This window comes from Ascidiella aspersa, chromosome 4, assembly GCF_963924565.1.
Source record: "Ascidiella aspersa chromosome 4, kaAscAspe10.2, whole genome shotgun sequence".
Taxonomy (NCBI): Eukaryota; Metazoa; Chordata; class Ascidiacea; order Phlebobranchia; family Ascidiidae; genus Ascidiella; species Ascidiella aspersa.
The window spans coordinates 23,648,643-23,671,083 of NC_139450.1; the positions used below are offsets into that span (position 1 = coordinate 23,648,643).

At 38.7% G+C, this 22,441-nt stretch overlaps 56 non-coding genes and 63 pseudogenes across 56 annotated transcripts; all 119 read right to left on the bottom strand.

The window, feature by feature from the left end:
- Positions 1 to 12: 12 nt before the first annotated feature.
- Positions 13 to 131, bottom strand: LOC146150052 (5S ribosomal RNA). The gene has a single exon (XR_014497970.1). It is a non-coding gene; the product is annotated as a 5S ribosomal RNA (ribosomal RNA).
- A 74-nt stretch (positions 132 to 205) lies between these two features.
- LOC146150053 (5S ribosomal RNA) lies at positions 206 to 324 on the bottom strand (annotated as a pseudogene).
- Positions 325 to 388: 64 nt separating this feature from the next.
- LOC146150054 (5S ribosomal RNA) lies at positions 389 to 507 on the bottom strand. The gene has a single exon (XR_014496343.1). It is a non-coding gene; the product is annotated as a 5S ribosomal RNA (ribosomal RNA).
- A 64-nt stretch (positions 508 to 571) lies between these two features.
- On the bottom strand, positions 572 to 690 carry LOC146150055 (5S ribosomal RNA; annotated as a pseudogene).
- A 73-nt stretch (positions 691 to 763) lies between these two features.
- LOC146150056 (5S ribosomal RNA) lies at positions 764 to 882 on the bottom strand (annotated as a pseudogene).
- Positions 883 to 945: 63 nt separating this feature from the next.
- Positions 946 to 1,065, bottom strand: LOC146150057 (5S ribosomal RNA; annotated as a pseudogene).
- Positions 1,066 to 1,129: 64 nt separating this feature from the next.
- Positions 1,130 to 1,248, bottom strand: LOC146150058 (5S ribosomal RNA; annotated as a pseudogene).
- A 64-nt stretch (positions 1,249 to 1,312) lies between these two features.
- On the bottom strand, positions 1,313 to 1,421 carry LOC146150059 (5S ribosomal RNA; annotated as a pseudogene).
- Positions 1,422 to 1,495: 74 nt separating this feature from the next.
- LOC146150060 (5S ribosomal RNA) lies at positions 1,496 to 1,614 on the bottom strand (annotated as a pseudogene).
- Positions 1,615 to 1,679: 65 nt separating this feature from the next.
- On the bottom strand, positions 1,680 to 1,798 carry LOC146150061 (5S ribosomal RNA). The gene has a single exon (XR_014495646.1). It is a non-coding gene; the product is annotated as a 5S ribosomal RNA (ribosomal RNA).
- Positions 1,799 to 1,872: 74 nt separating this feature from the next.
- Positions 1,873 to 1,991, bottom strand: LOC146150062 (5S ribosomal RNA; annotated as a pseudogene).
- A 64-nt stretch (positions 1,992 to 2,055) lies between these two features.
- LOC146150063 (5S ribosomal RNA) lies at positions 2,056 to 2,174 on the bottom strand. Its single transcript, XR_014496791.1, has one exon. It is a non-coding gene; the product is annotated as a 5S ribosomal RNA (ribosomal RNA).
- A 64-nt stretch (positions 2,175 to 2,238) lies between these two features.
- Positions 2,239 to 2,357, bottom strand: LOC146150064 (5S ribosomal RNA; annotated as a pseudogene).
- A 65-nt stretch (positions 2,358 to 2,422) lies between these two features.
- On the bottom strand, positions 2,423 to 2,541 carry LOC146150065 (5S ribosomal RNA; annotated as a pseudogene).
- A 65-nt stretch (positions 2,542 to 2,606) lies between these two features.
- On the bottom strand, positions 2,607 to 2,725 carry LOC146150066 (5S ribosomal RNA). The gene has a single exon (XR_014496201.1). It is a non-coding gene; the product is annotated as a 5S ribosomal RNA (ribosomal RNA).
- A 65-nt stretch (positions 2,726 to 2,790) lies between these two features.
- Positions 2,791 to 2,909, bottom strand: LOC146150067 (5S ribosomal RNA). The gene has a single exon (XR_014497268.1). It is a non-coding gene; the product is annotated as a 5S ribosomal RNA (ribosomal RNA).
- Positions 2,910 to 3,000: 91 nt separating this feature from the next.
- On the bottom strand, positions 3,001 to 3,119 carry LOC146150068 (5S ribosomal RNA). Its single transcript, XR_014495767.1, has one exon. It is a non-coding gene; the product is annotated as a 5S ribosomal RNA (ribosomal RNA).
- Positions 3,120 to 3,184: 65 nt separating this feature from the next.
- Positions 3,185 to 3,303, bottom strand: LOC146150069 (5S ribosomal RNA; annotated as a pseudogene).
- Positions 3,304 to 3,376: 73 nt separating this feature from the next.
- LOC146150070 (5S ribosomal RNA) lies at positions 3,377 to 3,495 on the bottom strand (annotated as a pseudogene).
- Positions 3,496 to 3,559: 64 nt separating this feature from the next.
- LOC146150071 (5S ribosomal RNA) lies at positions 3,560 to 3,678 on the bottom strand (annotated as a pseudogene).
- A 64-nt stretch (positions 3,679 to 3,742) lies between these two features.
- Positions 3,743 to 3,861, bottom strand: LOC146150072 (5S ribosomal RNA; annotated as a pseudogene).
- Positions 3,862 to 3,925: 64 nt separating this feature from the next.
- LOC146150073 (5S ribosomal RNA) lies at positions 3,926 to 4,029 on the bottom strand (annotated as a pseudogene).
- A 65-nt stretch (positions 4,030 to 4,094) lies between these two features.
- LOC146150074 (5S ribosomal RNA) lies at positions 4,095 to 4,213 on the bottom strand. Its single transcript, XR_014495816.1, has one exon. It is a non-coding gene; the product is annotated as a 5S ribosomal RNA (ribosomal RNA).
- A 91-nt stretch (positions 4,214 to 4,304) lies between these two features.
- On the bottom strand, positions 4,305 to 4,423 carry LOC146150075 (5S ribosomal RNA; annotated as a pseudogene).
- Positions 4,424 to 4,488: 65 nt separating this feature from the next.
- LOC146150076 (5S ribosomal RNA) lies at positions 4,489 to 4,607 on the bottom strand. Its single transcript, XR_014497971.1, has one exon. It is a non-coding gene; the product is annotated as a 5S ribosomal RNA (ribosomal RNA).
- Positions 4,608 to 4,671: 64 nt separating this feature from the next.
- On the bottom strand, positions 4,672 to 4,790 carry LOC146150077 (5S ribosomal RNA). The gene has a single exon (XR_014496910.1). It is a non-coding gene; the product is annotated as a 5S ribosomal RNA (ribosomal RNA).
- Positions 4,791 to 4,863: 73 nt separating this feature from the next.
- On the bottom strand, positions 4,864 to 4,982 carry LOC146150078 (5S ribosomal RNA). The gene has a single exon (XR_014497960.1). It is a non-coding gene; the product is annotated as a 5S ribosomal RNA (ribosomal RNA).
- Positions 4,983 to 5,073: 91 nt separating this feature from the next.
- On the bottom strand, positions 5,074 to 5,192 carry LOC146150079 (5S ribosomal RNA). Its single transcript, XR_014498182.1, has one exon. It is a non-coding gene; the product is annotated as a 5S ribosomal RNA (ribosomal RNA).
- Positions 5,193 to 5,257: 65 nt separating this feature from the next.
- LOC146150080 (5S ribosomal RNA) lies at positions 5,258 to 5,376 on the bottom strand (annotated as a pseudogene).
- A 64-nt stretch (positions 5,377 to 5,440) lies between these two features.
- On the bottom strand, positions 5,441 to 5,544 carry LOC146150081 (5S ribosomal RNA; annotated as a pseudogene).
- A 65-nt stretch (positions 5,545 to 5,609) lies between these two features.
- On the bottom strand, positions 5,610 to 5,728 carry LOC146150082 (5S ribosomal RNA). Its single transcript, XR_014496007.1, has one exon. It is a non-coding gene; the product is annotated as a 5S ribosomal RNA (ribosomal RNA).
- A 91-nt stretch (positions 5,729 to 5,819) lies between these two features.
- LOC146150083 (5S ribosomal RNA) lies at positions 5,820 to 5,938 on the bottom strand (annotated as a pseudogene).
- A 65-nt stretch (positions 5,939 to 6,003) lies between these two features.
- Positions 6,004 to 6,122, bottom strand: LOC146150084 (5S ribosomal RNA). The gene has a single exon (XR_014497972.1). It is a non-coding gene; the product is annotated as a 5S ribosomal RNA (ribosomal RNA).
- A 64-nt stretch (positions 6,123 to 6,186) lies between these two features.
- On the bottom strand, positions 6,187 to 6,305 carry LOC146150085 (5S ribosomal RNA). The gene has a single exon (XR_014496911.1). It is a non-coding gene; the product is annotated as a 5S ribosomal RNA (ribosomal RNA).
- Positions 6,306 to 6,378: 73 nt separating this feature from the next.
- On the bottom strand, positions 6,379 to 6,497 carry LOC146150086 (5S ribosomal RNA). Its single transcript, XR_014497961.1, has one exon. It is a non-coding gene; the product is annotated as a 5S ribosomal RNA (ribosomal RNA).
- Positions 6,498 to 6,588: 91 nt separating this feature from the next.
- LOC146150087 (5S ribosomal RNA) lies at positions 6,589 to 6,707 on the bottom strand. The gene has a single exon (XR_014498183.1). It is a non-coding gene; the product is annotated as a 5S ribosomal RNA (ribosomal RNA).
- A 65-nt stretch (positions 6,708 to 6,772) lies between these two features.
- Positions 6,773 to 6,891, bottom strand: LOC146150088 (5S ribosomal RNA). Its single transcript, XR_014497974.1, has one exon. It is a non-coding gene; the product is annotated as a 5S ribosomal RNA (ribosomal RNA).
- A 64-nt stretch (positions 6,892 to 6,955) lies between these two features.
- LOC146150089 (5S ribosomal RNA) lies at positions 6,956 to 7,074 on the bottom strand. The gene has a single exon (XR_014496912.1). It is a non-coding gene; the product is annotated as a 5S ribosomal RNA (ribosomal RNA).
- A 73-nt stretch (positions 7,075 to 7,147) lies between these two features.
- Positions 7,148 to 7,266, bottom strand: LOC146150090 (5S ribosomal RNA). Its single transcript, XR_014497963.1, has one exon. It is a non-coding gene; the product is annotated as a 5S ribosomal RNA (ribosomal RNA).
- Positions 7,267 to 7,357: 91 nt separating this feature from the next.
- On the bottom strand, positions 7,358 to 7,476 carry LOC146150091 (5S ribosomal RNA; annotated as a pseudogene).
- Positions 7,477 to 7,541: 65 nt separating this feature from the next.
- Positions 7,542 to 7,660, bottom strand: LOC146150092 (5S ribosomal RNA). The gene has a single exon (XR_014497975.1). It is a non-coding gene; the product is annotated as a 5S ribosomal RNA (ribosomal RNA).
- Positions 7,661 to 7,724: 64 nt separating this feature from the next.
- On the bottom strand, positions 7,725 to 7,843 carry LOC146150093 (5S ribosomal RNA). Its single transcript, XR_014496913.1, has one exon. It is a non-coding gene; the product is annotated as a 5S ribosomal RNA (ribosomal RNA).
- A 73-nt stretch (positions 7,844 to 7,916) lies between these two features.
- LOC146150094 (5S ribosomal RNA) lies at positions 7,917 to 8,035 on the bottom strand (annotated as a pseudogene).
- A 65-nt stretch (positions 8,036 to 8,100) lies between these two features.
- LOC146150095 (5S ribosomal RNA) lies at positions 8,101 to 8,219 on the bottom strand. The gene has a single exon (XR_014497976.1). It is a non-coding gene; the product is annotated as a 5S ribosomal RNA (ribosomal RNA).
- Positions 8,220 to 8,293: 74 nt separating this feature from the next.
- LOC146150096 (5S ribosomal RNA) lies at positions 8,294 to 8,412 on the bottom strand (annotated as a pseudogene).
- Positions 8,413 to 8,476: 64 nt separating this feature from the next.
- LOC146150097 (5S ribosomal RNA) lies at positions 8,477 to 8,595 on the bottom strand. The gene has a single exon (XR_014496447.1). It is a non-coding gene; the product is annotated as a 5S ribosomal RNA (ribosomal RNA).
- A 64-nt stretch (positions 8,596 to 8,659) lies between these two features.
- On the bottom strand, positions 8,660 to 8,778 carry LOC146150098 (5S ribosomal RNA; annotated as a pseudogene).
- Positions 8,779 to 8,851: 73 nt separating this feature from the next.
- On the bottom strand, positions 8,852 to 8,970 carry LOC146150099 (5S ribosomal RNA; annotated as a pseudogene).
- A 63-nt stretch (positions 8,971 to 9,033) lies between these two features.
- LOC146150100 (5S ribosomal RNA) lies at positions 9,034 to 9,152 on the bottom strand. The gene has a single exon (XR_014496945.1). It is a non-coding gene; the product is annotated as a 5S ribosomal RNA (ribosomal RNA).
- A 64-nt stretch (positions 9,153 to 9,216) lies between these two features.
- On the bottom strand, positions 9,217 to 9,335 carry LOC146150101 (5S ribosomal RNA; annotated as a pseudogene).
- Positions 9,336 to 9,399: 64 nt separating this feature from the next.
- Positions 9,400 to 9,508, bottom strand: LOC146150102 (5S ribosomal RNA; annotated as a pseudogene).
- A 74-nt stretch (positions 9,509 to 9,582) lies between these two features.
- On the bottom strand, positions 9,583 to 9,701 carry LOC146150103 (5S ribosomal RNA; annotated as a pseudogene).
- A 65-nt stretch (positions 9,702 to 9,766) lies between these two features.
- Positions 9,767 to 9,885, bottom strand: LOC146150104 (5S ribosomal RNA). Its single transcript, XR_014496412.1, has one exon. It is a non-coding gene; the product is annotated as a 5S ribosomal RNA (ribosomal RNA).
- A 91-nt stretch (positions 9,886 to 9,976) lies between these two features.
- On the bottom strand, positions 9,977 to 10,095 carry LOC146150105 (5S ribosomal RNA). The gene has a single exon (XR_014495768.1). It is a non-coding gene; the product is annotated as a 5S ribosomal RNA (ribosomal RNA).
- A 65-nt stretch (positions 10,096 to 10,160) lies between these two features.
- Positions 10,161 to 10,279, bottom strand: LOC146150106 (5S ribosomal RNA; annotated as a pseudogene).
- A 73-nt stretch (positions 10,280 to 10,352) lies between these two features.
- On the bottom strand, positions 10,353 to 10,471 carry LOC146150107 (5S ribosomal RNA; annotated as a pseudogene).
- A 64-nt stretch (positions 10,472 to 10,535) lies between these two features.
- LOC146150108 (5S ribosomal RNA) lies at positions 10,536 to 10,654 on the bottom strand (annotated as a pseudogene).
- Positions 10,655 to 10,718: 64 nt separating this feature from the next.
- Positions 10,719 to 10,837, bottom strand: LOC146150109 (5S ribosomal RNA; annotated as a pseudogene).
- Positions 10,838 to 10,901: 64 nt separating this feature from the next.
- On the bottom strand, positions 10,902 to 11,005 carry LOC146150110 (5S ribosomal RNA; annotated as a pseudogene).
- Positions 11,006 to 11,070: 65 nt separating this feature from the next.
- LOC146150111 (5S ribosomal RNA) lies at positions 11,071 to 11,189 on the bottom strand. Its single transcript, XR_014496008.1, has one exon. It is a non-coding gene; the product is annotated as a 5S ribosomal RNA (ribosomal RNA).
- A 91-nt stretch (positions 11,190 to 11,280) lies between these two features.
- Positions 11,281 to 11,399, bottom strand: LOC146150112 (5S ribosomal RNA). Its single transcript, XR_014498185.1, has one exon. It is a non-coding gene; the product is annotated as a 5S ribosomal RNA (ribosomal RNA).
- A 65-nt stretch (positions 11,400 to 11,464) lies between these two features.
- Positions 11,465 to 11,583, bottom strand: LOC146150113 (5S ribosomal RNA; annotated as a pseudogene).
- Positions 11,584 to 11,647: 64 nt separating this feature from the next.
- LOC146150114 (5S ribosomal RNA) lies at positions 11,648 to 11,766 on the bottom strand. The gene has a single exon (XR_014494907.1). It is a non-coding gene; the product is annotated as a 5S ribosomal RNA (ribosomal RNA).
- A 65-nt stretch (positions 11,767 to 11,831) lies between these two features.
- Positions 11,832 to 11,950, bottom strand: LOC146150115 (5S ribosomal RNA; annotated as a pseudogene).
- Positions 11,951 to 12,023: 73 nt separating this feature from the next.
- Positions 12,024 to 12,142, bottom strand: LOC146150116 (5S ribosomal RNA; annotated as a pseudogene).
- A 64-nt stretch (positions 12,143 to 12,206) lies between these two features.
- Positions 12,207 to 12,325, bottom strand: LOC146150117 (5S ribosomal RNA). The gene has a single exon (XR_014497740.1). It is a non-coding gene; the product is annotated as a 5S ribosomal RNA (ribosomal RNA).
- Positions 12,326 to 12,389: 64 nt separating this feature from the next.
- Positions 12,390 to 12,508, bottom strand: LOC146150118 (5S ribosomal RNA; annotated as a pseudogene).
- Positions 12,509 to 12,572: 64 nt separating this feature from the next.
- LOC146150119 (5S ribosomal RNA) lies at positions 12,573 to 12,676 on the bottom strand (annotated as a pseudogene).
- A 65-nt stretch (positions 12,677 to 12,741) lies between these two features.
- Positions 12,742 to 12,860, bottom strand: LOC146150120 (5S ribosomal RNA). Its single transcript, XR_014496009.1, has one exon. It is a non-coding gene; the product is annotated as a 5S ribosomal RNA (ribosomal RNA).
- A 91-nt stretch (positions 12,861 to 12,951) lies between these two features.
- On the bottom strand, positions 12,952 to 13,070 carry LOC146150121 (5S ribosomal RNA). Its single transcript, XR_014496693.1, has one exon. It is a non-coding gene; the product is annotated as a 5S ribosomal RNA (ribosomal RNA).
- Positions 13,071 to 13,135: 65 nt separating this feature from the next.
- Positions 13,136 to 13,254, bottom strand: LOC146150122 (5S ribosomal RNA; annotated as a pseudogene).
- A 64-nt stretch (positions 13,255 to 13,318) lies between these two features.
- LOC146150123 (5S ribosomal RNA) lies at positions 13,319 to 13,437 on the bottom strand. The gene has a single exon (XR_014498413.1). It is a non-coding gene; the product is annotated as a 5S ribosomal RNA (ribosomal RNA).
- Positions 13,438 to 13,511: 74 nt separating this feature from the next.
- LOC146150124 (5S ribosomal RNA) lies at positions 13,512 to 13,630 on the bottom strand (annotated as a pseudogene).
- A 65-nt stretch (positions 13,631 to 13,695) lies between these two features.
- Positions 13,696 to 13,814, bottom strand: LOC146150125 (5S ribosomal RNA). The gene has a single exon (XR_014495105.1). It is a non-coding gene; the product is annotated as a 5S ribosomal RNA (ribosomal RNA).
- Positions 13,815 to 13,905: 91 nt separating this feature from the next.
- Positions 13,906 to 14,024, bottom strand: LOC146150126 (5S ribosomal RNA; annotated as a pseudogene).
- Positions 14,025 to 14,089: 65 nt separating this feature from the next.
- LOC146150127 (5S ribosomal RNA) lies at positions 14,090 to 14,208 on the bottom strand (annotated as a pseudogene).
- Positions 14,209 to 14,273: 65 nt separating this feature from the next.
- LOC146150128 (5S ribosomal RNA) lies at positions 14,274 to 14,392 on the bottom strand. The gene has a single exon (XR_014498080.1). It is a non-coding gene; the product is annotated as a 5S ribosomal RNA (ribosomal RNA).
- Positions 14,393 to 14,457: 65 nt separating this feature from the next.
- LOC146150129 (5S ribosomal RNA) lies at positions 14,458 to 14,576 on the bottom strand. Its single transcript, XR_014497429.1, has one exon. It is a non-coding gene; the product is annotated as a 5S ribosomal RNA (ribosomal RNA).
- A 64-nt stretch (positions 14,577 to 14,640) lies between these two features.
- Positions 14,641 to 14,759, bottom strand: LOC146150130 (5S ribosomal RNA). The gene has a single exon (XR_014494913.1). It is a non-coding gene; the product is annotated as a 5S ribosomal RNA (ribosomal RNA).
- A 91-nt stretch (positions 14,760 to 14,850) lies between these two features.
- LOC146150131 (5S ribosomal RNA) lies at positions 14,851 to 14,969 on the bottom strand. Its single transcript, XR_014496694.1, has one exon. It is a non-coding gene; the product is annotated as a 5S ribosomal RNA (ribosomal RNA).
- A 65-nt stretch (positions 14,970 to 15,034) lies between these two features.
- On the bottom strand, positions 15,035 to 15,153 carry LOC146150132 (5S ribosomal RNA; annotated as a pseudogene).
- Positions 15,154 to 15,410: 257 nt separating this feature from the next.
- LOC146150133 (5S ribosomal RNA) lies at positions 15,411 to 15,529 on the bottom strand (annotated as a pseudogene).
- A 63-nt stretch (positions 15,530 to 15,592) lies between these two features.
- Positions 15,593 to 15,711, bottom strand: LOC146150134 (5S ribosomal RNA). The gene has a single exon (XR_014497741.1). It is a non-coding gene; the product is annotated as a 5S ribosomal RNA (ribosomal RNA).
- A 64-nt stretch (positions 15,712 to 15,775) lies between these two features.
- LOC146150135 (5S ribosomal RNA) lies at positions 15,776 to 15,894 on the bottom strand (annotated as a pseudogene).
- Positions 15,895 to 15,958: 64 nt separating this feature from the next.
- On the bottom strand, positions 15,959 to 16,062 carry LOC146150136 (5S ribosomal RNA; annotated as a pseudogene).
- Positions 16,063 to 16,127: 65 nt separating this feature from the next.
- Positions 16,128 to 16,246, bottom strand: LOC146150137 (5S ribosomal RNA; annotated as a pseudogene).
- Positions 16,247 to 16,337: 91 nt separating this feature from the next.
- LOC146150138 (5S ribosomal RNA) lies at positions 16,338 to 16,456 on the bottom strand. Its single transcript, XR_014496695.1, has one exon. It is a non-coding gene; the product is annotated as a 5S ribosomal RNA (ribosomal RNA).
- Positions 16,457 to 16,521: 65 nt separating this feature from the next.
- LOC146150139 (5S ribosomal RNA) lies at positions 16,522 to 16,640 on the bottom strand (annotated as a pseudogene).
- Positions 16,641 to 16,704: 64 nt separating this feature from the next.
- LOC146150140 (5S ribosomal RNA) lies at positions 16,705 to 16,823 on the bottom strand. The gene has a single exon (XR_014498414.1). It is a non-coding gene; the product is annotated as a 5S ribosomal RNA (ribosomal RNA).
- A 74-nt stretch (positions 16,824 to 16,897) lies between these two features.
- LOC146150141 (5S ribosomal RNA) lies at positions 16,898 to 17,016 on the bottom strand (annotated as a pseudogene).
- Positions 17,017 to 17,081: 65 nt separating this feature from the next.
- Positions 17,082 to 17,200, bottom strand: LOC146150142 (5S ribosomal RNA). Its single transcript, XR_014495116.1, has one exon. It is a non-coding gene; the product is annotated as a 5S ribosomal RNA (ribosomal RNA).
- A 91-nt stretch (positions 17,201 to 17,291) lies between these two features.
- LOC146150143 (5S ribosomal RNA) lies at positions 17,292 to 17,410 on the bottom strand (annotated as a pseudogene).
- Positions 17,411 to 17,475: 65 nt separating this feature from the next.
- Positions 17,476 to 17,594, bottom strand: LOC146150144 (5S ribosomal RNA; annotated as a pseudogene).
- Positions 17,595 to 17,659: 65 nt separating this feature from the next.
- On the bottom strand, positions 17,660 to 17,778 carry LOC146150145 (5S ribosomal RNA). The gene has a single exon (XR_014498081.1). It is a non-coding gene; the product is annotated as a 5S ribosomal RNA (ribosomal RNA).
- Positions 17,779 to 17,843: 65 nt separating this feature from the next.
- Positions 17,844 to 17,962, bottom strand: LOC146150146 (5S ribosomal RNA). The gene has a single exon (XR_014497430.1). It is a non-coding gene; the product is annotated as a 5S ribosomal RNA (ribosomal RNA).
- A 64-nt stretch (positions 17,963 to 18,026) lies between these two features.
- Positions 18,027 to 18,145, bottom strand: LOC146150147 (5S ribosomal RNA). The gene has a single exon (XR_014495631.1). It is a non-coding gene; the product is annotated as a 5S ribosomal RNA (ribosomal RNA).
- Positions 18,146 to 18,236: 91 nt separating this feature from the next.
- On the bottom strand, positions 18,237 to 18,355 carry LOC146150148 (5S ribosomal RNA). Its single transcript, XR_014496696.1, has one exon. It is a non-coding gene; the product is annotated as a 5S ribosomal RNA (ribosomal RNA).
- Positions 18,356 to 18,420: 65 nt separating this feature from the next.
- On the bottom strand, positions 18,421 to 18,539 carry LOC146150149 (5S ribosomal RNA). The gene has a single exon (XR_014497977.1). It is a non-coding gene; the product is annotated as a 5S ribosomal RNA (ribosomal RNA).
- A 64-nt stretch (positions 18,540 to 18,603) lies between these two features.
- On the bottom strand, positions 18,604 to 18,722 carry LOC146150150 (5S ribosomal RNA; annotated as a pseudogene).
- A 74-nt stretch (positions 18,723 to 18,796) lies between these two features.
- LOC146150151 (5S ribosomal RNA) lies at positions 18,797 to 18,915 on the bottom strand (annotated as a pseudogene).
- Positions 18,916 to 18,981: 66 nt separating this feature from the next.
- Positions 18,982 to 19,090, bottom strand: LOC146150152 (5S ribosomal RNA; annotated as a pseudogene).
- Positions 19,091 to 19,154: 64 nt separating this feature from the next.
- Positions 19,155 to 19,273, bottom strand: LOC146150153 (5S ribosomal RNA; annotated as a pseudogene).
- A 64-nt stretch (positions 19,274 to 19,337) lies between these two features.
- Positions 19,338 to 19,456, bottom strand: LOC146150154 (5S ribosomal RNA). Its single transcript, XR_014495851.1, has one exon. It is a non-coding gene; the product is annotated as a 5S ribosomal RNA (ribosomal RNA).
- Positions 19,457 to 19,530: 74 nt separating this feature from the next.
- Positions 19,531 to 19,649, bottom strand: LOC146150155 (5S ribosomal RNA; annotated as a pseudogene).
- Positions 19,650 to 19,714: 65 nt separating this feature from the next.
- LOC146150156 (5S ribosomal RNA) lies at positions 19,715 to 19,833 on the bottom strand (annotated as a pseudogene).
- Positions 19,834 to 19,898: 65 nt separating this feature from the next.
- On the bottom strand, positions 19,899 to 20,017 carry LOC146150157 (5S ribosomal RNA). The gene has a single exon (XR_014497978.1). It is a non-coding gene; the product is annotated as a 5S ribosomal RNA (ribosomal RNA).
- Positions 20,018 to 20,081: 64 nt separating this feature from the next.
- On the bottom strand, positions 20,082 to 20,190 carry LOC146150158 (5S ribosomal RNA; annotated as a pseudogene).
- Positions 20,191 to 20,254: 64 nt separating this feature from the next.
- LOC146150159 (5S ribosomal RNA) lies at positions 20,255 to 20,373 on the bottom strand. The gene has a single exon (XR_014496442.1). It is a non-coding gene; the product is annotated as a 5S ribosomal RNA (ribosomal RNA).
- Positions 20,374 to 20,447: 74 nt separating this feature from the next.
- LOC146150160 (5S ribosomal RNA) lies at positions 20,448 to 20,566 on the bottom strand (annotated as a pseudogene).
- Positions 20,567 to 20,631: 65 nt separating this feature from the next.
- On the bottom strand, positions 20,632 to 20,750 carry LOC146150161 (5S ribosomal RNA). The gene has a single exon (XR_014497252.1). It is a non-coding gene; the product is annotated as a 5S ribosomal RNA (ribosomal RNA).
- A 65-nt stretch (positions 20,751 to 20,815) lies between these two features.
- LOC146150162 (5S ribosomal RNA) lies at positions 20,816 to 20,934 on the bottom strand. Its single transcript, XR_014497979.1, has one exon. It is a non-coding gene; the product is annotated as a 5S ribosomal RNA (ribosomal RNA).
- Positions 20,935 to 20,998: 64 nt separating this feature from the next.
- LOC146150163 (5S ribosomal RNA) lies at positions 20,999 to 21,107 on the bottom strand (annotated as a pseudogene).
- Positions 21,108 to 21,171: 64 nt separating this feature from the next.
- Positions 21,172 to 21,290, bottom strand: LOC146150164 (5S ribosomal RNA). Its single transcript, XR_014496443.1, has one exon. It is a non-coding gene; the product is annotated as a 5S ribosomal RNA (ribosomal RNA).
- A 74-nt stretch (positions 21,291 to 21,364) lies between these two features.
- On the bottom strand, positions 21,365 to 21,483 carry LOC146150165 (5S ribosomal RNA; annotated as a pseudogene).
- A 65-nt stretch (positions 21,484 to 21,548) lies between these two features.
- Positions 21,549 to 21,667, bottom strand: LOC146150166 (5S ribosomal RNA; annotated as a pseudogene).
- A 65-nt stretch (positions 21,668 to 21,732) lies between these two features.
- On the bottom strand, positions 21,733 to 21,851 carry LOC146150167 (5S ribosomal RNA). The gene has a single exon (XR_014497980.1). It is a non-coding gene; the product is annotated as a 5S ribosomal RNA (ribosomal RNA).
- A 64-nt stretch (positions 21,852 to 21,915) lies between these two features.
- LOC146150168 (5S ribosomal RNA) lies at positions 21,916 to 22,024 on the bottom strand (annotated as a pseudogene).
- Positions 22,025 to 22,088: 64 nt separating this feature from the next.
- On the bottom strand, positions 22,089 to 22,207 carry LOC146150169 (5S ribosomal RNA). The gene has a single exon (XR_014497147.1). It is a non-coding gene; the product is annotated as a 5S ribosomal RNA (ribosomal RNA).
- Positions 22,208 to 22,281: 74 nt separating this feature from the next.
- Positions 22,282 to 22,400, bottom strand: LOC146150170 (5S ribosomal RNA; annotated as a pseudogene).
- Between the last annotated feature and the right edge of the window lie 41 nt (positions 22,401 to 22,441).

Consider the following 22,441-nt stretch of genomic DNA (forward strand, 5'->3'; position numbering starts at 1 on the left):
TAAACAATATTTTGCCTACGACAATTGGTATTCCTAGGCGGTCACCCATCCAAGTACTCACCAATCCCGACGTTGCTTAACTTCCGAGATCGGACGAGATCGGTTGCATTCAACCTGGTATGGTCGTAGACAGTATTGGTCAACATTTTTTGGTCTAAAATCTTTAAAAATGTTCACATTTAAATATATATTAAAAATCATATTTTGCCTATGACAATTGGTATTCCTAGGCGGTCACCCATCAAAGTACCAACCAATCCCGACGTTGCTTAACTTCCGAGATCGGACGAGATCGGGTGCATTCAACCTGGTATGGTCGTATTCAGTATTGCACAACATTTTTTGGTCTAATCTATAAAAAATGTAAAAACTTAAATAAATCATATTTTGCCTACGACAATTGGTATTCCTAGGTGGTCACCCATCCAAGTACTCACCAATCCCGACGTTGCTTAACTTCCGAGATCGGACGAGATCGGGTGGATTCAACCTGGTATGGTCGTAGACAGTATTGGTCAACATTTTTTGGTCTAAAATCTTTGAAAATGTTAAAATTTAAAAAATCATATTTTTCCTATGACAATTGGTATTCCTAGGCGGTCACCCATCCAAGTACCAACCAATCCCGACGTTGCTTAACTTCCGAGATCGGACGAGATGGGTTGCATTCAACCTGGTATGGTCGTAGACAGTATTGATCAACATTTTTTGGTCTAAAATCTTTAAAAATGTTAACATTAAATATATTTTAAAAATCATATTTTGCCTATGACAATTGGTATTCCTAGGCGGTCACCCATCCAAGTACCAACCAATCCCGACGTTGCTTAACTTCCGAGATCGGACGAGATCGGGTGCATTCAACCTGGTATGGTCGTAGTCAGTATTGGTCAACATTTATGGTCTAATCTATTTAAAAATATAAAAATTAAATAAATCATATTGTGCCTACGACAATTGGTATTCCTAGGCGGTCACCCATCCAAGTACTAACCAATCCCGACGTTGCTTAAACTTCCGAGATCGGACGAGATCGGGTGCATTTAACCTGGTATGGTCGTAGACAGTATTGGTCAACATTTATGGTCTAATCTATTTAAAAATGTAAAAACTTAAATACATCATATTGTGCCTAAGACAATTGGTATTCCTAGGCGGTCACCCATCCAAGTACTCACCAATCCCGACATTGCTTAACATCCGAGATCGGACGAGATCGGGTGCATTCAACCTGGTATGGTCGTAAGCAGTATTTCTCAACATTTTATGTCTAATCTAATTAAAAAAGTAAAAACTTAAATAAATCATATTGTGCCTACGACAATTGGTATTCCTAGGCGGTCACCCATCCAAGTACTCACCAAACCCGACGTTGCTTAACTTCCGAGATCGGGTGCATTCAACCTGGTATGGCCGTAGACGGTATTGGTCAACATTTTTTGGTCTAAAATCTTTATAAATGTTAACATTTAAATATATTTTAAAAATCATATTTTGCCTATGACAATTGGAATTCCTAGGCGGTCACCCATCCTAGTACCAACCAATCCCGACGTTGCTTAACTTCCGAGATCGGACGAGATCGGGTGCATTCAACCTGGTATGGTCGTAGTCAGTATTGCTCACCATTTTTTGGTCTAATCTATAAAAAAATGTAAAAACTTAAATAAATCATATTTAGCCTACGACAATTGGTATTCCTAGGCGGTCACCCATCCAAGTACTCACCTATCCCGACGTTGCTTAACTTCCGAGATCGGACGAGATCGGGTGCATTCAACCTGGTATGGTCGTAGACAGTATTCGTCAACATTTTTTGGTCTAAAATCTTTGAAAATGTTAAAATTTAAATAAATTTTAAAAATCATATTTTTCCTATGACAATTGGTATTCCGAGGCGGTCACCCATCCAAGTACCAACCAATCCCGACGTTGCTTAACTTCCGAGATCGGACGAGATCGGGTGTATTCAACCTGGTATGGTCGTAGTCAGTATTGGTCAACATTTATGGTCTAATCTATTTAAAAATGAAAAAACTTAAATAAATCATATTGTGCCTACGACAATTGGTATTCCTAGGCGGTCACCCATCCAAGTACTAACCAATCCCGACGTTGCTTAACTTCCGAGATCGGACGAGATCGGGTGCATTCAAACTGGTATGGTCGTAGACAGTATTGGTCAACATTTATGGTCTAATCTATTCAAAAATGTAAAAACTTAAATAAATCATATTGTGCCTACGACAATTGGTATTCCTAGGCGGTCACCCATCCAAGTACTAACCAATCCCGACGTTGCTTAACTTCCGAGATCGGACGAGATCGGGAGCATTCAATCTGGTATGGTCGTAGCCAGTATTGGTCAACATTTTTAGGTCTAATCTATTTAAAAATGTAAAAACTTGAATAAATCATATTTTGCCCACGACAATTGGTATTCCTAGGCGGTCACCCATCCAAGTACTAACCAATCCCGACGTTGCTTAACTTCCGAGATCGGACGAGATCTGGTGCATTCAACCTGGTATGGTCGTAGCCAGTATTGTTCAACATTTTTTGGTCTAATCTATTTAAAAATGTAAAAACTTAAATAAATCATATTTTGCCTACGACAATTGGTATTCCTAGGCGGTCACCCATCCAAGTACTAACCAATCCCGACGTTGCTTAACTTCCGAGATCGGACGAGATCGGGTGCATTCAACCTGGTATGGTCGTAGCCAGTATTGGTCAAAATTTTTTGGTCTAATCTATTTGAAAATGTAAAAACTTAAATAAACCATATTTTGCCTACGACAATTGGTATTCCTAGGCGGTCACCCATCCAAGTACTAACCAATCCCGACGTTGCTTAACTTCCGAGATTGGACGAGATCGGGTGCTTTCAACCTGGTATGGTCGTAGACAGTATTGTTCAACATTTTTTGGTCTAAAATCTTTAAAAATGTCGTCATTTAAATATATTTTAAAAAATAAAAACTTAAATAAATCATATTTTGCCTACGACAATTGGTATTGCTAGGCGGTCACCCATCCAAGTACTAACCAATCCCGACGTTGCTTAACTTCCGAGATCGGACGAGATCGGGTGCATTCAACATGGTATGGTCGTAGGCAGTATTGCTCAACATTTTTTGGTCTAATCTATTTAAAAATGTAAAAACTTAAATAAATCATATATTGCCTTCGACAATTGGTATTCCTAGGCGGTCACCCATCCAAGTACTAACCAATCCCGACGTTGCTTAACTTCCGAGATCGGACGAGATGGGTTGCATTTAACCTGGTATGGTCGTAGACAGTATTGATCAACATTTTTTGGTCTAAAATCTTTAAAAATGTTAACATTAAATATATTTTAAAAATCATATTTTGCATATGACAATTGGTATTCCTAGGCGGTCACCCATCCAAGTACCAACCAATCCCGACGTTGCTTAACTTCCGAGATCGGACGAGATCGGGTGCATTCAACCTGGTATGGTCGTAGTCAGTATTGGTCAACATTTATGGTGTAATCTATTTAAAAATGTAAAAACTTAAATAGATCATATTGTGCCTACGACAATTGGTATTCCTAGGCGGTCACCCATTAAAGTACTAACCAATCCCGACGTTGCTTAACTTCCGAGATCGGACGAGATCGGGTGCATTTAACCTGGTATTGTCGTAGACAGTATTGGTCAACATTTATGGTCTAATCTATTTAAAAATGTAAAAACTTAAATACATCATATTGTGCCTAAGACAATTGGTATTCCTAGGCGGTCACCCATCCAAGTACTCACCAATCCCGACATTGCTTAACATCCGAGATCGGACGAGATCGGGTGCATTCAACCTGGTATGGTCGTAAGCAGTATTTCTCAACATTTTATTTCTAATCTAATTAAAAAAGTAAAAACTTAAATAAATCATATTGTGCCTACGACAATTGGTATTTCCTAAGTACTAACCAATCCCGACGTTGCTTAACTTCCGAGATCGGACAAGATCGGGTGCATTCAACCTGGTATGGTCGTAGTCAGTATTGGTCAAAATTTTTTGGTCTAATCTATTTAAAAATGTAAAAACTTAAATAAATCATATTGCGTCTACGACAATAGGTATTCCTAGGTGGTCACCCATCCAAGTACTAACCAATCCCGACGTTGCTTAACGTCCGAGATCGGACGAGATCGGGTGCTTTCAACCTGGTATGGTCGTAGACAGTATTGGTCAACATTTTTTGGTCTAAAATCTTTAAAAATGTTAACATTAAAATATATTTAAAAAAATAAAAACTTAAATAAATCATATTTTGCCTACGACAATTGGTATTCCTAGGCGGTCACCCATCCAAGTACTAACCAATCCCGACGTTGCTTAACTTCAGAGAACGGACGAGATCGGGTGCATTCAACATGGTGTGGTCGTAGCCAGTATTGCTCAACATATTTTGGTCTAATCTATTTAAAAATGTAAAAACTTAAATAAATCATATATTGCCTACGACAATTGGTATTCCTAGGCGGTCACCCATCCAAGTACTCACCAATCCCGACGTTGCTTAACTTCCGAGATCGGACGAGATCGGTTGCATTCAACCTGGTATGGTCGTAGACAGTTTTGGTCAACATTTACGGTCTAATCTATTTAAAAATGTAAAAACTTGAATAAATCATATTTTGCCTACGACAATTGGTATTCCTAGGCGGTCACCCATCCAAGTACTAACCAATCCCGACGTTGCTTAACTTCCGAGATCGGACGAGATCGGTTGCATTCAACCTGGTATGGTCGTAGACATTATTGATCAACATTTTTTGGTCTAAAATCTTTAAAAATGTTAACATTAAATATATTTTAAAAATCATATTTTGCCTATGACAATTGGTATTCCTAGGCGGTCACCCATCCAAGTACTAACCAATCCCGACGTTGCTTAACGTCCGAGATCGGACGAGATCGGGTGCTTTCAACCTGGTATGGTCGTAGACAGTATTGGTCAACATTTTTTGGTCTAAAATCTTTAAAAATGTTAACATTTAAATATATTTAAAAAAATAAAAACTTAAATAAATCATATTTTGCCTACGACAATTGGTATTCCTAGGCGGTCACCCATCCAAGTACTAACCAATCCCGACGTTGCTTAACTTCCGAGAACGGACGAGATCGGGTGCATTCAACATGGTGTGGTCGTAGCCAGTATTGCTCAACATATTTTGGTCTAATCTATTTAAAAATGTAAAAACTTAAATAAATCATATATTGCCTACGACAATTGGTATTCCTAGGCGGTCACCCATCCAAGTACTCACCAATCCCGACATTGCTTAACATCCGAGATCGGACGAGATCGGGTGCATTCAACCTGGTATGGTCGTAAGCAGTATTTCTCAACATTTTATTTCTAATCTAATTAAAAAAGTAAAAACTTAAATAAATCATATTGTGCCTACGACAATTGGTATTTCCTAAGTACTAACCAATCCCGACGTTGCTTAACTTCCGAGATCGGACAAGATCGGGTGCATTCAACCTGGTATGGTCGTAGTCAGTATTGGTCAAAATTTTTTGGTCTAATCTATTTAAAAATGTAAAAACTTAAATAAATCATATTGCGTCTACGACAATAGGTATTCCTAGGCGGTCACCCATCCAAGTACTAACCAATCCCGACGTTGCTTAACGTCCGAGATCGGACGAGATCGGGTGCTTTCAACCTGGTATGGTCGTAGACAGTATTGGTCAACATTTTTTGGTCTAAAATCTTTAAAAATGTTAACATTAAAATATATTTAAAAAAATAAAAACTTAAATAAATCATATTTTGCCTACGACAATTGGTATTCCTAGGCGGTCACCCATCCAAGTACTAACCAATCCCGACGTTGCTTAACTTCAGAGAACGGACGAGATCGGGTGCATTCAACATGGTGTGGTCGTAGCCAGTATTGCTCAACATATTTTGGTCTAATCTATTTAAAAATGTAAAAACTTAAATAAATCATATATTGCCTACGACAATTGGTATTCCTAGGCGGTCACCCATCCAAGTACTCACCAATCCCGACGTTGCTTAACTTCCGAGATCGGACGAGATCGGTTGCATTCAACCTGGTATGGTCGTAGACAGTTTTGGTCAACATTTACGGTCTAATCTATTTAAAAATGTAAAAACTTGAATAAATCATATTTTGCCTACGACAATTGGTATTCCTAGGCGGTCACCCATCCAAGTACTAACCAATCCCGACGTTGCTTAACTTCCGAGATCGGACGAGATCGGTTGCATTCAACCTGGTATGGTCGTAGACATTATTGATCAACATTTTTTGGTCTAAAATCTTTAAAAATGTTAACATTAAATATATTTTAAAAATCATATTTTGCCTATGACAATTGGTATTCCTAGGCGGTCACCCATCCAAGTACTAACCAATCCCGACGTTGCTTAACGTCCGAGATCGGACGAGATCGGGTGCTTTCAACCTGGTATGGTCGTAGACAGTATTGGTCAACATTTTTTGGTCTAAAATCTTTAAAAATGTTAACATTTAAATATATTTAAAAAAATAAAAACTTAAATAAATCATATTTTGCCTACGACAATTGGTATTCCTAGGCGGTCACCCATCCAAGTACTAACCAATCCCGACGTTGCTTAACTTCCGAGAACGGACGAGATCGGGTGCATTCAACATGGTGTGGTCGTAGCCAGTATTGCTCAACATATTTTGGTCTAATCTATTTAAAAATGTAAAAACTTAAATAAATCATATATTGCCTACGACAATTGGTATTCCTAGGCGGTCACCCATCCAAGTACTCACCAATCCCGACGTTGCTTAACTTCCGAGATCGGACGAGATCGGTTGCATTCAACCTGGTATGGTCGTAGACAGTTTTGGTCAACATTTACGGTCTAATCTATTTAAAAATGTAAAAACTTGAATAAATCATATTTTGCCTACGACAATTGGTATTCCTAGGCGGTCACCCATCCAAGTACTAACCAATCCCGACGTTGCTTAACTTCCGAGATCGGACGAGATCGGTTGCATTCAACCTGGTATGGTCGTAGACATTATTGATCAACATTTTTTGGTCTAAAATCTTTAAAAATGTTAACATTAAATATATTTTAAAAATCATATTTTGCCTATGACAATTGGTATTCCTAGGCGGTCACCCATCCAAGTACTAACCAATCCCGACGTTGCTTAACGTCCGAGATCGGACGAGATCGGGTGCTTTCAACCTGGTATGGTCGTAGACAGTATTGGTCAACATTTTTTGGTCTAAAATCTTTAAAAATGTTAACATTTAAATATATTTAAAAAAATAAAAACTTAAATCAATCATATTTTGCCTACGACAATTGGTATTCCTAGGCGGTCACCCATCCAAGTACTAACCAATCCCGACGTTGCTTAACTTCCGAGAACGGACGAGATCGGGTGCATTCAACATGGTGTGGTCGAAGCCAGTATTGCTCAACATATTTTGGTCTAATCTATTTAAAAATGTAAAAACTTAAATAAATCATATATTGCCTACGACAATTGGTATTCCTAGGCGGTCACCCATCCAAGTACTCACCAATCCCGACGTTGCTTAACTTCCGAGATCGGACGAGATCGGTTGCATTCAACCTGGTATGGTCGTAGACAGTTTTGGTCAACATTTACGGTCTAATCTATTTAAAAATGTAAAAACTTGAATAAATCATATTTTGCCTACGACAATTGGTATTCCTAGGCGGTCACCCATCCAAGTACTAACCAATCCCGACGTTGCTTAACTTCCGAGATCGGACGAGATCGGTTGCATTCAACCTGGTATGGTCGTAGACATTATTGATCAACATTTTTTGGTCTAAAATCTTTAAAAATGTTAACATTAAATATATTTTAAAAATCATATTTTGCCTATGACAATTGGTATTCCTAGGCGATCACCCATCCAAGTACCAACCAATCCCGACGTTGCTTAACTTCCGAGATCGGACGAGATCGGGTGCATTCAACCTGGCATGGTCGTAGGCAGTATTGGTCAACATTTTTTGGTCTAATCTATTTAAAAATGTAAAAACTTGAATAAACAATATTTTGCCTACGACAATTGGTATTCCTAGGCGGTCACCCATCCAAGTACTCACCAATCCCGACGTTGCTTAACTTCCGAGATCGGACGAGATCGGTTGCATTCAACCTGGTATGGTCGTAGACAGTATTGGACAACATTTTTTGGTCTAAAATCTTTAAAAATGTTCACATTTAAATATATATTAAAAATCATATTTTGCCTATGACAATTGGTATTCCTAGGCGGTGACCCATCCAAGTACCAACCAATCCCGACGTTGCTTAACTTCCGAGATCGGACGAGATCGGGTGCATTCAACCTGGTATGGTCGTATTCAGTATTGCACAACATTTTTTGGTCTAATCTATAAAAAATGTAAAAACTTAAATAAATCATATTTTGCCTACGACAATTGGTATTCCTAGGCGGTCACCCATCCAAGTACTCACCAATCCCGACGTTGCTTAACTTCCGAGATCGGACGAGATCGGGTGGATTCAACCTGGTATGGTCGTAGACAGTATTGGTCAACATTTTTTGGTCTAAAATCTTTGAAAATGTTAAAATTTAAAAAATCATATTTTTCCTATGACAATTGGTATTCCTAGGCGGTCACCCATCCAAGTACCAACCAATCCCGACGTTGCTTAACTTCCGAGATCGGACGAGATTGGTTGCATTCAACCTGGTATGGTCGTAGACAGTATTGATCAACATTTATTGGTCTAAAATCTTTAAAAATGTTAACATTAAATATATTTTAAAAATCATATTTTGCCTATGACAATTGGTATTCCTAGGCGGTCACCCATCCAAGTACCAACCAATCCCGACGTTGCTTAACTTCCGAGATCGGACGAGATCGGGTGCATTCAACCTGGTATGGTCGTAGTCAGTATTGGTCAACATTTATGGTCTAATCTATTTAAAAATGTAAAAATTAAATAAATCATATTGTGCCTACGACAATTGGTATTCCTAGGCGGTCACCCATCCAAGTACTAACCAATCCCGACGTTGCTTAACTTCCGAGATCGGACGAGATCGGGTGCATTTAACCTGGTATGGTCGTAGACAGTATTGGTCAACATTTATGGTCTAATCTATTTAAAAATGTAAAAACTTAAATACATCATATTGTGCCTAAGACAATTGGTATTCCTAGGCGGTCACCCATCCAAGTACTCACCAATCCCGACATTGCTTAACATCCGAGATCGGACGAGATCGGGTGCATTCAACCTGGTATGGTCGTAAGCAGTATTTCTCAACATTTTATGTCTAATCTAATTAAAAAAGTAAAAACTTAAATAAATCATATTGTGCCTACGATAATTGGTATTCCTAGGCGGTCACCCATCCAAGTACTCACCAAACCCGACGTTGCTTAACTTCCGAGATCGGGTGCATTCAACCTGGTATGGCCGTAGACGGTATTGGTCAACATTTTTTGGTCTAAAATCTTTATAAATGTTAACATTTAAATATATTTTAAAAATCATATTTTGCCTATGACAATTGGAATTCCTAGGCGGTCACCCATCCTAGTACCAACCAATCCCGACGTTGCTTAACTTCCGAGATCGGACGAGATCGGGTGCATTCATCCTGGTATGGTCGTAGTCAGTATTGCTCACCATTTTTTGGTCTAATCTATAAAAAAATGTAAAAACTTAAATAAATCATATTTAGCCTACGACAATTAGTATTCCTAGGCGGTCACCCATCCAAGTACTCACCTATCCCGACGTTGCTTAACTTCCGAGATCGGACGAGATCGGGTGCTTTCAACCTGGTATGGTCGTAGACAGTATTGTTCAACATTTTTTGGTCTAAAATCTTTAAAAATGTCGTCATTTAAATATATTTTAAAAAATAAAAACTTAAATAAATCATATTTTGCCTACGACAATTGGTATTGCTAGGCGGTCACCCATCCAAGTACTAACCAATCCCGACGTTGCTTAACTTCCGAGATCGGACGAGATCGGGTGCATTCAACATGGTATGGTCGTAGGCAGTATTGCTCAACATTTTTTGGTCTAATCTATTTAAAAATGTAAAAACTTAAATAAATCATGGCTTGCCTTCGACAATTGGTATTCCTAGGCGGTCACCCATCCAAGTACTAACCAATCCCGACGTTGCTTAACTTCCGAGATCGGACGAGATGGGTTGCATTTAACCTGGTATGGTCGTAGACAGTATTGATCAACATTTTTTGGTCTAAAATCTTTAAAAATGTTAACATTAAAAATATTTTAAAAATCATATTTTGCATATGACAATTGGTATTCCTAGGCGGTCACCCATCCAAGTACCAACCAATCCCGACGTTGCTTAACTTCCGAGATCGGACGAGATCGGGTGCATTCAACCTGGTATGGTCGTAGTCAGTATTGGTCAACATTTATGGTGTAATCTATTTAAAAATGTAAAAACTTAAATAGATCATATTGTGCCTACGACAATTGGTATTCCTAGGCGGTCACCCATTAAAGTACTAACCAATCCCGACGTTGCTTAACTTCCGAGATCGGACGAGATCGGGTGCATTTAACCTGGTATGGTCGTTGACAGTATTGGTCAACATTTATGGTCTAATCTATTTAAAAATGTAAAAACTTAAATACATCATATTGTGCCTAAGACAATTGGTATTCCTAGGCGGTCACCCATCCAAGTACTCACCAATCCCGACATTGCTTAACATCCGAGATCGGACGAGATCGGGTGCATTCAACCTGGTATGGTCGTAAGCAGTATTTCTCAACATTTTATGTCTAATCTAATTAAAAAAGTAAAAACTTAAATAAATCATATTGTGCCTACGACAATTGGTATTTCCTAAGTACTAACCAATCCCGACGTTGCTTAACTTCCGAGATCGGACGAGATCGGGTGCATTCAACCTGGTATGGTCGTAGTCAGTATTGGTCAAAATTTTTTGGTCTAATCTATTTAAAAATGCAAAAACTTAAATAAATCATATTGCGTCTACGACAATAGGTATTCCTAGGCGGTCACCCATCCAAGTACTAACCAATCCCGACGTTGCTTAACGTCCGAGATCGGACGAGATCGGGTGCTTTCAACCTGGTATGGTCGTAGACAGTATTGGTCAACATTTTTTGGTCTAAAATCTTTAAAAATGTTAACATTTAAATATAATTAAAAAAATAAAAACTTAAATAAATCATATTTTGCCTACGACAATTGGTATTCCTAGGCGGTCACCCATCCAAGTACTAACCAATCCCGACGTTGCTTAACTTCCGAGAACGGACGAGATCGGGTGCATTCAACATGGTGTGGTCGTAGCCAGTATTGCTCAACATATTTTGGTCTAATCTATTTAAAAATGTAAAAACTTAAATAAATCATATATTGCCTACGACATTTGGTATTCCTAGGCGGTCACCCATCCAAGTACTCACCAATCCCGACGTTGCTTAACTTCCGAGATCGGACGAGATCGGTTGCATTCAACCTGGTATGGTCGTAGACAGTTTTGGTCAACATTTACGGTCTAATCTATTTAAAAATGTAAAAACTTGAATAAATCATATTTTGCCTACGACAATTGGTATTCCTAGGCGGTCACCCATCCAAGTACTAACCAATCCCGACGTTGCTTAACTTCCGAGATCGGACGAGATCGGGTGCATTCAACATGGTATGGTCGTAGGCAGTATTGCTCAACATTTTTTGGTCTAATCTATTTAAAAATGTAAAAACTTAAATAAATCATATATTGCCTACGACAATTGGTATTCCTAGGCGGTCACCCATCCAAGTACTAACCAATCCCGACGTTGCTTAACTTCCGAGATCGGACGAGATGGGTTGCATTTAACCTGGTATGGTCGTAGACAGTATTGATCAACATTTTTTGGTCTAAAATCTTTAAAAATGTTAACATTAAATATATTTTAAAAATCATATTTTGCATATGACAATTGGTATTCCTAGGCGGTCACCCATCCAAGTACCAACCAATCCCGACGTTGCTTAACTTCCGAGATCGGACGAGATCGGGTGCATTCAACCTGGTATGGTCGTAGTCAGTATTGGTCAACATTTATGGTGTAATCTATTTAAAAATGTAAAAACTTAAATAGATCATATTGTGCCTACGACAATTGGTATTCCTAGGCGGTCACCCATTAAAGTACTAACCAATCCCGACGTTGCTTAACTTCCGAGATCGGACGAGATCGGGTGCATTTAACCTGGTATGGTCGTAGACAGTATTGGTCAACATTTATGGTCTAATCTATTTAAAAATGTAAAAACTTAAATACATCATATTGTGCCTAAGACAATTGGTATTCCTAGGCGGTCACCCATCCAAGTACTCACCAATCCCGACATTGCTTAACATCCGAGATCGGACGAGATCGGGTGCATTCAACCTGGTATGGTCGTAAGCAGTATTTCTCAACATTTTATGTCTAATCTAATTAAAAAAGTAAAAACTTAAATAAATCATATTGTGCCTACGACAATTGGTATTTCCTAAGTACTAACCAATCCCGACGTTGCTTAACTTCCGAGATCGGACGAGATCGGGTGCATTCAACCTGGTATGGTCGTAGTCAGTATTGGTCAAAATTTTTTGGTCTAATCTATTTAAAAATGTAAAAACTTAAATAAATCATATTGCGTCTACGACAATAGGTATTCCTAGGCGGTCACCCATCCAAGTACTAACCAATCCCGACGTTGCTTAACGTCCGAGATCGGACGAGATCGGGTGCTTTCAACCTGGTATGGTCGTAGACAGTATTGGTCAACATTTTTTGGTCTAAAATCTTTAAAAATGTTAACATTTAAATATATTTAAAAAAATAAAAACTTAAATAAATCATATTTTGCCTACGACAATTGGTATTCCTAGGCGGTCACCCATCCAAGTACTAACCAATCCCGACGTTGCTTAACTTCCGAGAACGGACGAGATCGGGTGCATTCAACATGGTATGGTCGTAGCCAGTATTGCTCAACATATTTTGGTCTAATCTATTTAAAAATGTAAAAACTTAAATAAATCATATATTGCCTACGACAATTGGTATTCCTAGGCGGTCACCCATCCAAGTACTCACCAATCCCGACGTTGCTTAACTTCGGAGATCGGACGAGATCGGTTGCATTCAACCTGGTATGGTCGTAGACAGTTTTGGTCAACATTTACGGTCTAATCTATTTAAAAATATAAAAACTTGAATAAATCATATTTTGCCTACGACAATTGGTATTCCTAGGCGGTCACCCATCCAAGTACTAACCAATCCCGACGTTGCTTAACTTCCGAGATCGTACGAGATCGTGTGCATTCAACCTGGTATGGTCGTAGACAGTATTGATCAACATTTTTTGGTCTAAAATCGTTAAAAATGTTAACATTTAAATATATTTTAAAAATCATATTTTGCCTATGGCAATTGGTATTACTAGGCGGTCACCCATCCAAGTACCAACCAGTCCCGACGTTGCTTAACTTCCGAGATCGGACGAGATCGGGTGCATTCAACCTGGTATGGTCGTAGCCAGTATTGGTCAACATTTTTTGGTCTAATCTAATTAAAAATGTAAAAACTTGAATAAATCATATTTTGCCTACGACAATTGGTATTCCTAGGCGGTCACCCATCCAAGTACTAACCAATCCCGACGTTGCTTAACTTCCGAGATCGGACGAGATCGGGTGCTTTCAACCTGGTATGGTCGTAGACAGTATTGTTCAACATTTTTTGGTCTAAAATCTTTAAAAATGTTAACATTTAAATATATTTAAAAAAATAAAAACTTAAATAAATCATATTTTGCCTACGAAAATTGGCATTCCTAGGCGGTCACCCATCCAAGTACTAACCAATCCCGACGTTGCTTAACTTCCGAGATCGGAAGAGATCGTGTGCATTCAACATGGTATGGTCGTAGGCAGTATTGCTCAACATTTTTTGGTCTAATCTATTTAAAAATGTAAAAACTTAAATAAATCATATATTGCCTACGACAATTGGCATTCCTAGGCGGTCACCCATCCAAGTACTAACCAATCCCGACGTTGCTAAACTTCCGAGATCGGACGAGATCGTGTGCATTCAACATGGTATGGTCGTAGGCAGTATTGCTCAACATTTTTTGGTCTAATCTATTTAAAAATGTAAAAACTTAAATAAATCATATTTTGCCTACGACAATTGGCATTCCTAGGCGGTCACCCATCCAAGTACCAACCAATCCCGACGTTGCTTAACTTCCGAGATCGGACGAGATCGGGTGCATTCAACCTGGTATGGTCGTAGTCAGTATTGGCCAAAATTTTTTGGTCTAATCTATTTAAAAATGTAAAAACTTAAATAAATCATATTGCGTCTACGACAATTGGTATTCCTAGGCGGTCACCCATCCAAGTACTAACCAATCCCGACGTTGCTTAACGTCCGAGATCGGACGAGATCGGGTGCATTCAACCTGGTATGGTCGTAGAAAGTTTTTTTCAACATTTATGGTCTAATCTATTTAAAACTGTAAAAACTTAAATAAATCATATTGTGCCTACGACAATTGGTATTCCTAGGCGGTCACCCATCCCAGTACTAACCAATCCCGACGTTGCTTAACTTCCGAGATCGGACGAGATCGGGTGCTTTCAACCTGGTATGGTCGTAGACAGTATTGGTCAACATTTTTTGGTCTAAAATCTTTAAAAATGTTAACATTTAAATATATTTAAAAAAATAAAAACTTAAATAAATCATATTTTGCCTACGACAATTGGTATTCCTAGGCGGTCACCCATCCAAGTACTAACCAATCCCGACGTTGCTTAACTTCCGAGAACGGACGAGATCGGGTGCATTCAACATGGTATGGTCGTAGCCAGTATTGCTCAACATATTTTGGTCTAATCTATTTAAAAATGTAAAAACTTAAATAAATCATATATTGCCTACGACAATTGGTATTCCTAGGCGGTCACCCATCCAAGTACTCACCAATCCCGACGTTGCTTAACTTCCGAGATCGGACGAGATCGGTTGCATTCAACCTGGTATGATCGTAGACAGTTTTGGTCAACATTTACGGTCAAATCTATTTAAAAATGTAAAAACTTGAATAAATCATATTTTGCCTCCGACAATTGGTATTCCTAGGCGGTCACCCATCCAAGTACTAACCAATGCCGACGTTGCTTAACTTCCGAGATCGTACGAGATGGTTTGCATTTAACCTGGTATGGTCGTAGACAGTATTGATCAACATTTTTTGGTCTAAAATCTTCAAAAAATGTTAACATTAAATATATTTTAAAAATCATATTTTGCATATGACAATTGGTATTCCTAGGCGGTCACCCATCCAAGTACCAACCAATCCCGACGTTGCTTAACTTCCGAGATCGGACGAGATCGGGTGCATTCAACCTGGTATGGTCGTAGTCAGTATTGGTCAACATTTATGGTGTAATCTATTTAAAATGTAAAAACTTAAATAGATCATATTGTGCCTACGACAATTGGTATTCCTAGGCGGTCACCCATTAAAGTACTAACCAATCCCGACGTTGCTTAACTTCCGAGATCGGACGAGATCGGGTGCATTTAACCTGGTATGGTCGTAGACAGTATTGGTCAACATTTATGGTCTAATCTATTTAAAAATGTAAAAACTTAAATACATCATATTGTGCCTAAGACAATTGGTATTCCTAGGCGGTCACCCATCCAAGTACTCACCAATCCCGACATTGCTTAACATCCGAGATCGGACGAGATCGGGTGCATTCAACCTGGTATGGTCGTATGCAGTATTTCTCAACATTTTATGTCTAATCTAATTAAAAAAGTAAAAACTTAAATAAATCATATTGTGCCTACGACAATTGGTATTTCCTAAATACTAACCAATCCCGACGTTGCTTAACTTCCGAGATCGGACGAGATCGGGTGCATTCAACCTGGTATGGTCGTAGTCAGTATTGGTCAAAATTTTTTGGTCTAATCTATTTAAAAATGTAAAAACTTAAATAAATCATATTGCGTCTACGACAATAGGTATTCCTAGGCGGTCACACATCCAAGTACTAACCAATCCCGACGTTGCTTAACGTCCGAGATCGGACGAGATCGGATGCTTTCAACCTGGTATGGTCGTAGACAGTATTGGTCAACATTTTTTGGTCTAAAATCTTTAAAAATGTTAACATTTAAATATATTTAAAAAAATAAAAACTTAAATAAATCATATTTTGCCTACGACAATTGGTATTCCTAGGCGGTCACCCATCCAAGTACTAACCAATCCCGACGTTGCTTAACTTCCGAGAACGGACGAGATCGGGTGCATTCAACATGGTATGGTCGTAGCCAGTATTGCTCAACATATTTTGGTCTAATCTATTTAAAAATGTAAAAACTTAAATAAATCATATATTGCCTACGACAATTGGTATTCCTAGGCGGTCACCCATCCAAGTACTCACCAATCCCGACGTTGCTTAACTTCGGAGATCGGACGAGATCGGTTGCATTCAACCTGGTATGGTCGTAGACAGTTTTGGTCAACATTTACGGTCTAATCTATTTAAAAATATAAAAACTTGAATAAATCATATTTTGCCTACGACAATTGGTATTCCTAGGCGGTCACCCATCCAAGTACTAACCAATCCCGACGTTGCTTAACTTCCGAGATCGTACGAGATCGTGTGCATTCAACCTGGTATGGTCGTAGACAGTATTGATCAACATTTTTTGGTCTAAAATCGTTAAAAATGTTAACATTTAAATATATTTTAAAAATCATATTTTGCCTATGGCAATTGGTATTACTAGGCGGTCACCCATCCAAGTACCAACCAATCCCGACGTTGCTTAACTTCCGAGATCGGACGAGATCGGGTGCATTCAACCTGGTATGGTCGTAGCCAGTATTGGTCAACATTTATTGGTCTAATCTAATTAAAAATGTAAAAACTTGAATAAATCATATTTTGCCTACGACAATTGGTATTCCTAGGCGGTCACCCATCCAAGTACTAACCAATCCCGACGTTGCTTAACTTCCGAGATCGGACGAGATCGGGTGCTTTCAACCTGGTATGGTCGTAGACAGTATTGTTCAACATTTTTTGGTCTAAAATCTTTAAAAATGTTAACATTTAAATATATTTAAAAAAATAAAAACTTAAATAAATCATATTTTGCCTACGAAAATTGGCATTCCTAGGCGGTCACCCATCCAAGTACTAACCAATCCCGACGTTGCTTAACTTCCGAGATCGGACGAGATCGTGTGCATTCAACATGGTATGGTCGTAGGCAGTATTGCTCAACATTTTTTGGTCTAATCTATTTAAAAATGTAAAAACTTAAATAAATCATATATTGCCTACGACAATTGGCATTCCTAGGCGGTCACCCATCCAAGTACTAACCAATCCCGACGTTGCTAAACTTCCGAGATCGGACGAGATCGTGTGCATTCAACATGGTATGGTCGTAGGCAGTATTGCTCAACATTTTTTGGTCTAATCTATTTAAAAATGTAAAAACTTAAATAAATCATATTTTGCCTACGACAATTGGCATTCCTAGGCGGTCACCCATCCAAGTACCAACCAATCCCGACGTTGCTTAACTTCCGAGATCGGACGAGATCGGGTGCATTCAACCTGGTATGGTCGTAGTCAGTATTGGCCAAAATTTTTTGGTCTAATCTATTTAAAAATGTAAAAACTTAAATAAATCATATTGCGTCTACGACAATTGGTATTCCTAGGCGGTCACCCATCCAAGTACTAACCAATCCCGACGTTGCTTAACGTCCGAGATCGGACGAGATCGGGTGCATTCAACCTGGTATGGTCGTAGAAAGTTTTTTTCAACATTTATGGTCTAATCTATTTAAAACTGTAAAAACTTAAATAAATCATATTGTGCCTACGACAATTGGTATTCCTAGGCGGTCACCCATCCCAGTACTAACCAATCCCGACGTTGCTTAACTTCCGAGATCGGACGAGATCGGGTACTTTCAACCTGGTATGGTCGTAGACAGTATTGGTCAACATTTTTTGGTCTAAAATCTTTAAAAATGTTAACATTTAAATATATTTAAAAAAATAAAAACTTAAATAAATCATATTTTGCCTACGACAATTGGTATTCCTAGGCGGTCACCCATCCAAGTACTAACCAATCCCGACGTTGCTTAACTTCCGAGAACGGACGAGATCGGGTGCATTCAACATGGTATGGTCGTAGCCAGTATTGCTCAACATATTTTGGTCTAATCTATTTAAAAATGTAAAAACTTAAATAAATCATATATTGCCTACGACAATTGGTATTCCTAGGCGGTCACCCATCCAAGTACTCACCAATCCCGACGTTGCTTAACTTCCGAGATCGGACGAGATCGGTTGCATTCAACCTGGTATGGTCGTAGACAGTTTTGGTCAACATTTACGGTCAAATCTATTTAAAAATGTAAAAACTTGAATAAATCATATTTTGCCTCCGACAATTGGTATTCCTAGGCGGTCACCCATCCAAGTACTAACCAATGCCGACGTTGCTTAACTTCCGAGATCGTACGAGATCGTGTGCATTCAACCTGGTATGGTCGTAGACAGTATTGATCAACATTTTTTGGTCTAAAATCGTTAAAAATGTTAACATTTAAATATATTTTAAAAATCATATTTTGCCTATGGCAATTGGTATTCCTAGGCGGTCACCCATCCAAGTACCAACCAATCCCGACGTTGCTTAACTTCCGAGATCGGACGAGATCGGGTGCATTCAACCTGGTATGGTCGTAGCCAGTATTGGTCAACATTTTTTGGTCTAATCTATTTAAAAATGTAAAAACTTGAATAAATCATATTTTTTCCTACGACAATTGGTATTCCTAGGCGGTCACCCATCCAAGTACTAACCAATCCCGACGTTGCTTAACTTCCGAGATCGGGTGCATTTAACCTGGTATGGTCGTAGACAGTATTGGTCAACATTTATGGTCTAATCTATTTAAAAATGTAAAAACTTAAATACATCATATTGTGCCTAAGACAATTGGTATTCCTAGGCGGTCACCCATCCAAGTACTCACCAATCCCGACATTGCTTAACATCCGAGATCGGACGAGATCGGGTGCATTCAACCTGGTATGGTCGTAAGCAGTATTTCTCAACATTTTATGTCTAATCTATTTAAAAAAGTAAAAACTTAAATAAATCATATTGTGCCTACGACAATTGGTATTCCTAGGCGGTCACCCATCCAAGTACTCACCAATCCCGACGTTGCTTAACTTCCGAGATCGGACGAGATCGGGTGCATTCAACCTGGTATGGTCGTAGACAGTATTGGTCAACATTTTTTGGTCTAAAATCTTTAAAAATGTTAACATTTAAATATATTTTAAAAATCATATTTTGCCTATGACAATTGGAATTCCTAGGCGGTCACCCATCCTAGTACCAACGAATCCCGACGTTGCTTAACTTCCGAGATCGGACGAGATCGGGTGCATTCAACCTGGTATGGTAGTAATCAGTATTGCTCACCATTTTTTGGTCTAATCTATAAAAAAATGTAAAAACTTAAATAAATCATATTTAGCCTACGACAATTGGTATTCCTAGGCGGTCACCCATCCAAGTACTCACCAATCCCGACGTTGCCTAACTTCCGAGAACGGACGAGATCGGGTGCATTCAACATGGTATGGTCGTAGCCAGTATTGCTCAACATATTTTGGTCTAATCTATTTAAAAATGTAAAAACTTAAATAAATCATATATTGCCTACGACAATTGGTATTCCTAGGCGGTCACCCATCCAAGTACTCACCAATCCCGACGTTGCTTAACTTCCGAGATCGGACGAGATCGGTTGCATTCAACCTGGTATGGTCGTAGACAGTATTGGTCAACATTTATGGTCTAATCTATTTAAAAATGTAAAAACTTAAATAAATCATATTGTGCCTACGACAATTGGTATTCCTAGGCGGTCGCCCATCCAAGTACTAACCAATCCCGACGTTGCTTAACTTCCGAGATCGGGTGTATTCAACCTGGTATGGTCGTAAGCAGTATTTCTCAACATTTTATGTCTAATCTAATTAAAATAGTAAAAACTTAAATAAATCATATTGTGACTACGACAATTGGTATTCCTAGGCGGTCACCCATCCAAGTACTCACCAATCCCGACGTTGCTTAACTTCCGAGATCGGACGAGATCGGGTGCATTCAACCTGGTATGGTCGTAGACAGTATTGGTCAACATTTTTTGGTCTAAAATCTTTAAAAATGTTAACATTTAAATATATTTTAAAAATCATATTTTGCCTATGACAATTGGAATTCCTAGGCGGTCACCCATCCTAGTACCAACGAATCCCGACGTTGCTTAACTTCCGAGATCGGACGAGATCGGGTGCATTCAACCTGGTATGGTAGTAATCAGTATTGCTCACCATTTTTTGGTCTAATCTATAAAAAAATGTAAAAACTTAAATAAATCATATTTAGCCTACGACAATTGGTATTCCTAGGCGGTCACCCATCCAAGTACTCACCAATCCCGACGTTGCTTAACTTCCGAGAACGGACGAGATCGGGTGCATTCAACATGGTATGGTCGTAGCCAGTATTGCTCAACATATTTTGGTCTAATCTATTTAAAAATGTAAAAACTTAAATAAATCATATATTGCCTACGACAATTGGTATTCCTAGGCGGTCACCCATCCAAGTACTCACCAATCCCGACGTTGCTTAACTTCCGAGATCGGACGAGATCGGTTGCATTCAACCTGGTATGGTCGTAGACAGTATTGGTCAACATTTATGGTCTAATCTATTTAAAAATGTAAAAACTTAAATAAATCATATTGTGCCTACGACAATTGGTATTCCTAGGCGGTCGCCCATCCAAGTACTAACCAATCCCGACGTTGCTTAACTTCCGAGATCGGGTGTATTCAACCTGGTATGGTCGTAAGCAGTATTTCTCAACATTTTATGTCTAATCTAATTAAAATAGTAAAAACTTAAATAAATCATATTGTGACTACGACAATTGGTATTCCTAGGCGGTCACCCATCCAAGTACTCACCAATCCCGACGTTGCTTAACTTCCGAGATCGGACGAGATCGGGTGCATTCAACCTGGTATGGTCGTAGACAGTATTGGTCAACATTTTTTGGTCTAAAATCTTTAAAAATGTTAACATTTAAATATATTTTAAAAATCATATTTTGCCTATGACAATTGGAATTCCTAGGCGGTCACCCATCCTAGTACCAACGAATCCCGACGTTGCTTAACTTCCGAGATCGGACGAGATCGGGTGCATTCAACCTGGTATGGTAGTAATCAGTATTGCTCACCATTTTTTGGTCTAATCTATAAAAAAATGTAAAAACTTAAATAAATCATATTTAGCCTACGACAATTGGTATTCCTAGGCGGTCACCCATCCAAGTACTCACCAATCCCGACGTTGCCTAACTTCCGAGAACGGACGAGATCGGGTGCATTCAACATGGTATGGTCGTAGCCAGTATTGCTCAACATATTTTGGTCTAATCTATTTAAAAATGTAAAAACTTAAATAAATCATATATTGCCTACGACAATTGGTATTCCTAGGCGGTCACCCATCCAAGTACTCACCAATCCCGACGTTGCTTAACTTCCGAGATCGGACGAGATCGGTTGCATTCAACCTGGTATGGTCGTAGACAGTATCGGTCAACATTTATGGTCTAATCTATTTAAAAATGTAAAAACTTAAATAAATCATATTGTGCCTACGACAATTGGTATTCCTAGGCGGTCGCCCATCCAAGTACTAACCAATCCCGACGTTGCTTAACTTCCGAGATCGGGTGTATTCAACCTGGTATGGTCGTAAGCAGTATTTCTCAACATTTTATGTCTAATCTAATTAAAATAGTAAAAACTTAAATAAATCATATTGTGACTACGACAATTGGTATTCCTAGGCGGTCACCCATCCAAGTACTCACCAAACCCGACGTTGCTTAACTTCCGAGATCGGACGAGATCGGGTGCATTCAACCTGGTATGGTCGTAGACAGTATTGGTCAACATTTTTTGGTCTAAAATCTTTAAAAATGTTAACATTTAAATATATTTTAAAAATCATATTTTGCCTATGACAATTGGAATTCCTAGGCGGTCACCCATCCTAGTACCAACCAATCCCGACGTTGCTTAACTTCCGAGATCGGACGAGATCGGGTGCATTCAACCTGGTATGGTCGTAGACAGTATTGCTCACCATTTTTTGGTCTAATCTATAAAAAAATG